The sequence below is a fragment of the Cebus imitator genome, unplaced genomic scaffold (genome assembly GCF_001604975.1).
Source record: "Cebus imitator isolate Cc_AM_T3 unplaced genomic scaffold, Cebus_imitator-1.0 Scaffold179, whole genome shotgun sequence".
NCBI lineage: Eukaryota > Metazoa > Chordata > Mammalia > Primates > Cebidae > Cebus > Cebus imitator.
Genome location: NW_016107494.1, coordinates 1,280,238 through 1,288,870, shown reverse-complemented (window position 1 = coordinate 1,288,870; position 8,633 = coordinate 1,280,238).

The window sequence follows — 8,633 nt, the reverse complement described above, 5'->3', positions numbered from 1 at the left end:
AGATGGTCCAGCTTAGTGGGGGGAAGGGTGTCAGCCCTTACTGAGGCAGTCCACCACTACTGAGGCAATCTGCCATTACTGAGGCAGTCCGCCGTTACCAAGGCAGTCCACCATTACCGAGGCAGTCTGACATTACCAAGGCAATACACCTTTACTGAGGCAGTCCACTATTACCGAGGTAGTCCGCCATTACTGAGGGAGACCACCATTACTGAGGCAGTTCTAACTATACCCCTGTAAAAAAAAAAACCACAAGGAAGTTCACACAGTAGCTGGGCAGAGCCCATGGCAGCTCAGCAACACCTCTGCTGGCAGACTGTGACTAAACTACCTCCTTGCTGGGCAGGGCATCTCTGAAAAAAGGCAGCAGCACATCAGGAACTTATAAATAAAGCCCCACCTTCCCAGTACAGAGCACCTGGTGAAAAAGGTGGTTATGAGTTCTGCTGCAGCAGGCTTAAATATACCTGCCCAGCAGCTCTGAATGGAACAATGGAGCTCACAGCTCACTTGAGCTCCTATAAGGGACAGACTCTCTCCTCAAGCAGCTCCCTGGCCCCTGTATAACCAAAGAGAAACCTCATAAAGGAGAGCTCAGGCTGACATGAGGTGGGTACCCTTCTGGGATGAAGATAACAGAAAAAACTGGTAGCAACCCTTACTATTTTGCAGTTGTCACAGGTGATCCCCAGGCAAGCAGGGTCTGGAGTGAACCTTCAGCAGTCCTACAGCAGAGGGTCCTGACTGTTAGAAGTAAAACTAAAAAACAGAAAGAAATAACTTCAACATCAACAAAAAGGATCTCCACTCAGAAACCCCATCAGAAAGTCACCAACTACAAAGACCACAGGTAGATAAATCCACAAAGATGGGAAGAAACCAGTGCAAAAAATTGAAAACACTGAAAACCAGAATGCCTGTCCTCCTCCAAGGGATCCCAACTCCTCACCAGCAAGGGAACAAAGTTGAATGGAGAATGAGTCTGATGAATTGACAGAAACAGGCTTCAGAAGGTGGGTAATAAGAAACTTCTCTAAGCTAAAAGAACATGTTCTAACCCAATGAAAAGAAACTAAGAACCTTCAAAAAAGGTTAGACAAAATGCTAACGAGAATAAACAGCTTAGAGAAAGACATAAAAGACTTGATGGAGCTGAAAAACACAACACGAGAACTTCGCAAAGCATACGCAAGTTTCAATAGCCAAATTGACCAAGCAGAAGAAAGGGTATCAGAGATTGAAAATCAACTCAATGAAATGAAATGAGAAGGCAAGAGTAGAGAAAAAAAGTGAAAAGACATGGACAAAGCCTCCAAGAAATATGGGATTATGTGAAAAGACCTAATCTACATTTGGTAGGTGTACCTGAATGTGATGAAGAGAATGAATCCAAGCTGAAAAACACTCTTCAGGACATTATCCAGGAGAACTTCCCAAACCTAGCAAGGCAGGCCAACATTCAAGTCTAGGAAATACAGAGAACACCACAAAGATATTCCTTAAGAAGAGCAACCCAAGGCACAAAATTGTCAGATTCACCAGGGTTGAAATGAAGGAAAAAATCCTAAGGGAAGCCAGAGAGAAAGGTAGGGTTACCCACAAAGGGAAGTCTATCAGACTCACAGTGGATCTCTTGGCAGAAACCCTACAATCCAGAAGACAGTGGGGGCCAGTATTCAGCATCCTTAAAGAAAAGAACTTTCAACCTAGAATTTGATATCCAGCAAAGTAAGCTTCATAAGCAAAAGAGGAATAAAATCCTTTACAAACAAGCAATTGCTGAGAGATTTTGTCACACCAAGCCTGCCTTACAAGAGCATCTGAAAGAAGCACCAAACATAGAAAGAAATAACCAGTACAAGCCACTCCAAAAATGTACCAAATGGTAAAGATCATTGACAAAATGAAGAAACTGCATCCACTAATGGGCAAAACAATCAGCTAGCATCAAAACGGCAGGATAAAATTCACACATAACAATATTAATCTTAAATGTAAATGGGCTAAATGACTTAATCAAATGATACAGACTGGCAAATTGGATAAAAAAGTCAAAATCCATCTGTGTGCTGTATTCAGGAAACCCATCCCACGTGCAAGAACACACATAGGCTCAAAATAAAGGGATAGAGGGAGATTTACCAAGCAAATGGAGAGAAAAAAAAAAAAAGCAGGAGTTGCAATCCTAGTCTCTGATAAAATAGACTAAACCAACAAAGATCAAAAGAGACAAAGAAGGGTATTACATAATGGTAAAAGGATCAATGCAACAAGAAGAGCTAACTGTCCTAAATATATATGCACCCAATACAGGAGCACCCAGATACATCAAGCAAGTTCTTAATGACCTACAAAGAGACTTAGACTGCCACACAATAATAGTGGGAGAACTTAACACTCCACTGTTGATATTAGACAGATCAATGAGACAGAAAATTAACAAGGATATTAAGGACTTGAAATCAGATCTGGACCAAGTGGACCTAATAGACATCTACAGAACTCTCCACCCCAAATCCACAGAATATACATTGTTCATAGTATCACATCACACCTACTCTAAATTGACCACGTAATTGGAAGTAAATCACTCCTCAGCAAATGCAAAAGAATGGAAATCATAGCAAACAGTCTCTCGGACCACAATGCAATCAGATTAGAATTTGGGATTAAGAAATTAATTCAGAACCAGACAACTTCATCGAAATTGAATAACTGACTCTTTAATGTTGACTGAATAAACAATGAAATGAAGGCAGAAATTAAGATGTTCTTTGAAACCAATGAGAACAGATACATGATGTGCCAGAATCTCTGGAACACATTTAAAGCAGTGTCTAGAGGGAAAATTATAGCAATAAATGCCTTCATGAGAAGCAAGGAAAAAATCTAAAATCAACATGTTGTCATCAAAATTGAAAGAGCTAGTGGAGCATGGTCAAAAAAACTCAAAAGCTAGCAGAAGACAAGAAATAACTAAGATCATAGCAGAACTGAAGGAGATAGAGACACAAAAAATGCTTCAAAGCATCAATAAATCCAGGATCTGGTTTTCTGAAAAGATCAACAAACTAGACAGACCACTAGCCAGTTTAATAAAAAAGAAAAGAGAGAAGAATGAAATAGATGCAATAAAAAAATCATAAAGGGGATATCACCACCGATTCCGATTCCACAGAAATAGAAACTACCATCAGAGATTATTACAAGCAACTCTATGCATATAAACCAGTAAACCTGGTAGAAATGGATAAATTCCTGGACACTTGCATCATCCCAAGCCTAAACCAGGAAGAAGCTGAAACCCTGAATAGATCAATAACAAGGTCTGAAGTCAAGGCAGCAATTAATAGCCTACCAACCAAAAAAAGCCCAGGTCCAGATGGGTTCACAGCCGAATTCTACCAGATGTACAAAGAAGAGCTGGTACCATTCCTTCTGAAACTATTCCAAACAATACAAAAAGAGGGAATTTTTCCCAAATCATTTTGTGAGACCAGCATCATCCTGATACCAAAACCCAGCAGAGACTTATCAAAAAAAGAAAACTTCAGGCCAATATCCATGATGAACATAGATGCAAAAATCTTCAATAAAATACTGACAAGCCGATTGCAACAGCACATCAAAAAGCTTATGTACCATGATCAAGTAGGCTTCATCACTTCATGCAAGGCTGGTTCAACATACACAAGTCTATAAACGTAATTCACTACATAAAGAGAACCAAAGACAAAAACCACATGATTTATCTCAATAGATGCAGAGAAGGCCTTCAACAAAATTCAGTGGCCCTTTATGCTAAAAACTCTCAATAAACTAGGTATTGACAGAACTTATCTCAAAATAATAAAAGCTATTTACAACAAACCCACATCTATATCATACTGAATGGGCAAAAACTGGAAGCATTCCCTTTGAAATCTGACACAAGACAAGGATGCCTTCTTTCATCACTCCTATTCAATATAGCATTGGAAGTTCTAGCCAGAGCAATCAGGCAAGAAAAAGAAATAAAGAGCATTCAGTTAGGAAGGGAGGAAGTCAAATTGTCTCTATTTGCAAATGACATAATTGTATATTTAGAAGACCCCATCATTTCAGCCCCAAATCTCCTAAAACTGATAAGCAAGTTCAGCAAAGTCTCAGGATATGAAATCAATGTGCAAAAATCACAAGCATTCCTATACACCAATAACAGACTAAAAAATAGCTGAATCAAGAGTGAACTCCCATTCACAATTGCTACAAAGAGAATAAAGTATGTAGGAATACAACTAACAAAGTATGTAAAGGACCTCTTCAAGGAGAACTACCAACCACTCCTCAAGGAAATAAGAGAGGGCACAAACAGATGGAAAAACATTCCATGCTCATGGTTGGGAAGAATCAATATTGTGAAAATGGCCATACTGCCCAGAGTAATTTATAGATTCAATGCTATCCTCACTAAGTTACCTATGGCCCTCTTCACAGCACTGGAAAAAATCACTTTAAACTGCATATGGAAACAAAAGAGCCCACATAGCCAAGACAATCCTAAGCCAAAAGAACAAAGCTGGAGGCATCACACTACCTGACTTCAAACTATACTACAAGACTACAGTATTCAAAACACCATGGTACTGGTACCAAAACAGAGATATAGACCAATGGAACAGAATAGACCAATATTCTGGCCTCAGAGGCAACACCACACACCTACAACCATCTGATCTTTGACAAACCTGACAAAAACAAGCAATGGGGAAAGGATCCCCTGTTTAATAAATGGTGCTGGGAAAACTGGCTAGCCATGTGCAGAAAAAAGAAACTGTCCCCCTTCCTGACACCTTACACTAAAATTAACTCCAGATGGATTAGAGACATAAACATAAGACCTAACACCATAAAAACCCTAGAAGAAAACCTAGGCAAAACCATTCAGGACATAGGCATAGGCAAGGACTTCATGACTTAAACACCAAAAACATTGGCAACAAAAGCCAAAATGAACAAATGGGATCTAATTAAATTCCAGAGCTTCTGTACAGCAAAACAAATAATCATTAGAGTGAACCAGCCACCAACATAATGGGAAAAAATTTTTGCAATCTACCCATCTGACAATGAGCTAATATCCAGAATCTGCAAAGAAATAAAACAGATTTACAAGAAAAAAACAAATGCACCCACCCAATCAAAAGTGGGCAAAGGACATGAACAGACACTTTTCAAAAGAAGACATATATGAGGCCAACAAACATATGAAAAAATTGTCATCATCACTGGTCATTGGGGAAATGCAAATCAAAACCACATTGAGATACCACTTCATGCCAGTTAAAATGGTGATCATTAAAAAAATCTGGAGACAGATGCTGGAGAGGGTGCGGAAAAATAGGAACACTTTTATACTGTTGGTGGGAGTGTAAATTAGTTCAACCATTGTGGAAGACAGTGTGGTGATTCCTCAAGGACCTAGGAATAGAAATTCCATTTGACCCAGCAATCCCATTGCTGGGTATATACCCAAAGGATTATAAATTGTTCCATTATAAAGACACATGCACATGTGTGTTCATTGCAGCAGTGTTTACAATAGCAAAGACCTGGAACCAACCCAAATGCTCATTGATGACAGACTGGATAAGGAAAATGTAGCACATATACACCATGATACTATAAAGCCATAAAAAACGATGAGTTCGTGTCCTTTGTAGAGACATGGATGAATCTGGAAACCAACATTCTCAGCAAATTGACACAAGAAAGGAAAATCAAAGACTGTATGTTCTCACTCATAGGTGGGTGTTGAACAATGAGAACACATGGACACAGGGAGGGGCATATCACACACTGGAGTCAGTTGGGGGGACTAGGGGAGGGACGCAGAGGGTTGGGAGGTTGGAGAGGGATAACATGGGGAGAAATGCCAGATATAGGTGATGGGGGGGTTGGAGGCAGCAACCACATTGCCATGTATGTACCTATGCACAATCCTGCATGATCTGCACATGTACCCCAGAACCTAAAGTACAATAAAAAATACATAAAAAATACAAATGAAAAAGAAGGAAACCAGCCCTACTAACACCTTGATCCTGGACTTGATGGTCTCCAGAGCTGTCTTTAAGCCACCCATTAGGTGGCATTTATCACAGCAGCTCTAGCAAATCCATACACTAACGTTAGCTCCTGTCTCATTTTTTGATGGGCCTATATATAATATATAATGCCACATTAAGCTATTACTATTTTTTTTCAAGAAAATATAATATTATATCTTATAGTCAGAAAGTTTAATCTGTCATACTTTTTAAAAAATATTTTCCAAGGTAAATGTATAATAATGGGTATATTATCACTCTCAAATCATTGTACATTTTTATTACAAATTGGATGAAAATACAATAATCACAAGAAAGTTTTCTCAAATTTAGAAACTTCTCCTACTAATATTATTATATTATATACAACATGTAATGTCTGGCACAGAGTGCCACAGAACCAGTATCTATTACAAAGTAGGCAGTCAATAAATGGTAGCTAGTGGTCACCTTTAGCTCACCAAAGCATATTGAGAAGTCAATATAATATGATATTTTCTTGAAAGCAAATATTAACAGCTTAATATGACTTTATATGACTTTCTTCACCCTGAAGTTGGAGAACAAAATAGATTCTAAGTGCACAATAAATTTTTCAAGCTACAGAATATCAAGAAGTTCTTGAATTTTAAACAAAAGTAAACTGGCAAACATGTTCTCTTTTTAACGTACTCTCGTCCATGTAAGGCCACTGATGGGTGTGGAAAGCGTAGGCTTCGGTACACTCTGTAATGTTCTCCCATCAATGAAAGACCAAAGGAAAAACAACAACAACAGGCAAGGCCCCAGGTGGAAAGAGGAAAGAATCGAGCTACTTAGACTTGTATCTAGTTTAGGATAAAGGGAACACTTGTGATTCACATGTGGTATATACCAATTCAACATAATACTTAAATATTGGTATGTGATGCCAAAGCCTCACTAAAATCCTTAGCTTTGAGTATTCTCTTCAGCATCTATTTTTTGAGGGCCTTTTGGAAGGGTGGTGTGGAGGAATCTATGGAGAAAGCCAATTATAGACTCAGAATCTTCACCACACTTTACTCATTTAAGAGTAAATACATGCTATTAAGTCTTACCAACTGCTGAATGCAGCTCCATCGGCCCACATCCATGTTTTGTTTGCATTGTGCTTGCTCAGTTCAAACCAATAGGAAGGGGGCCCAGATAATGCACCAAAGTTTCCTTTTACAAAATACAGAGTGCTGTCACAGGTTAATTCTCACTACCTCCAATGCTGTTGTCCTTGTTTAAGTTCTTATTATCTTGCCGCAGTTACTGCAAAGACCATGATTCCCTGCTTTTACATTTGCCACTCAGTATGAGATGTGCCAGTCTCATCACAGCGGGGATAATGATTCTTTTACAATTTAAGTCAGATCCTATCACATTTTTCCTTATAATTTGGCAGTATCTCTCTATTTTGCTTGGAGCAAAAACTACACTTTTTACAATAGCCTGCAAGACTATTGTAGATAGTCGGTAGCTCCACATTCTTCACTCACTCCCTCATTTTAGATACATCGACTGGCTGCTTCTTTTCTGTTCCTTGAATATTCCAGACACTCACTGGCCTTAAGACACATGCTCCAGCCATTTTCCTTTCCTGGAAAGTTCACTGCTTCATATCCTTGCTAAAAATGTCACCATCTTATTGGGATATAACTTTACCTGCAGTAAACCCACTTGGAGAACTCATTATATCCCTTAATTTGAACATTTTTGCATAAAACTTACTAACTTCTAACACAATGTATAACTTACATATTTCTTAAGATAATTTTTCATACTTATTTCTTTCCCTAGGATGCAAACTCCACAGGGACAAAGATCTTTGACTCTTTGGTTTCCTAATGTCTCACACCCTAGAAGTGTGCCTAGCTATTAAATGAGATTAATATTGCAAAGGAGAAATCTAACCATTTCATTCTGAGGGTTGATCCTGGCCAGAGATCCATAATAACTTTTGCAGTTTTCTTGGCCATTGATCCCAGTTGTTTCATGTTCGGATTGAAAGAAGCAATTGTTATTGATTTGGTTCCAGCCTTGTGGGTATACAGTTAAATTCTCTAGGCATGTCTTGTTTCTGAGGTGCCTTGGATTTCCAGCTGAAATTAACAAGTGACAGAGAAAAAGAATAAAGAAAGTATCTGAGGAGGAAAGAGTTTGAGCTTCACAGTAAAATATTATATAACTCAGACTAATGTGTTTTGCTTACATATTCAATTGGAATGACTTAACTTTAAATATCAACTCAAAAAACCTGAATATTTAGAACAAAACATGAAAGGATAAGCACTGGAGAATGAGATCTATGAAAAATTTTAAAACTTAATAACAAACTTCCAGAAATTCAGTATCTTCCAGCCATTTTCCCTCCTACCTTTTTATACTACTTGAATTTTCTTTATTCATCCATTTCCTTTCCTAGAATTTAGTATGCTCTCTAAGACAATTTGCAGTGTAAATAAACAAATTTTTCTATATTCATAACTTGAGTGAGCTGGTTTCTATGTGACTTAACTGAGACTAAATTGTGTTTCA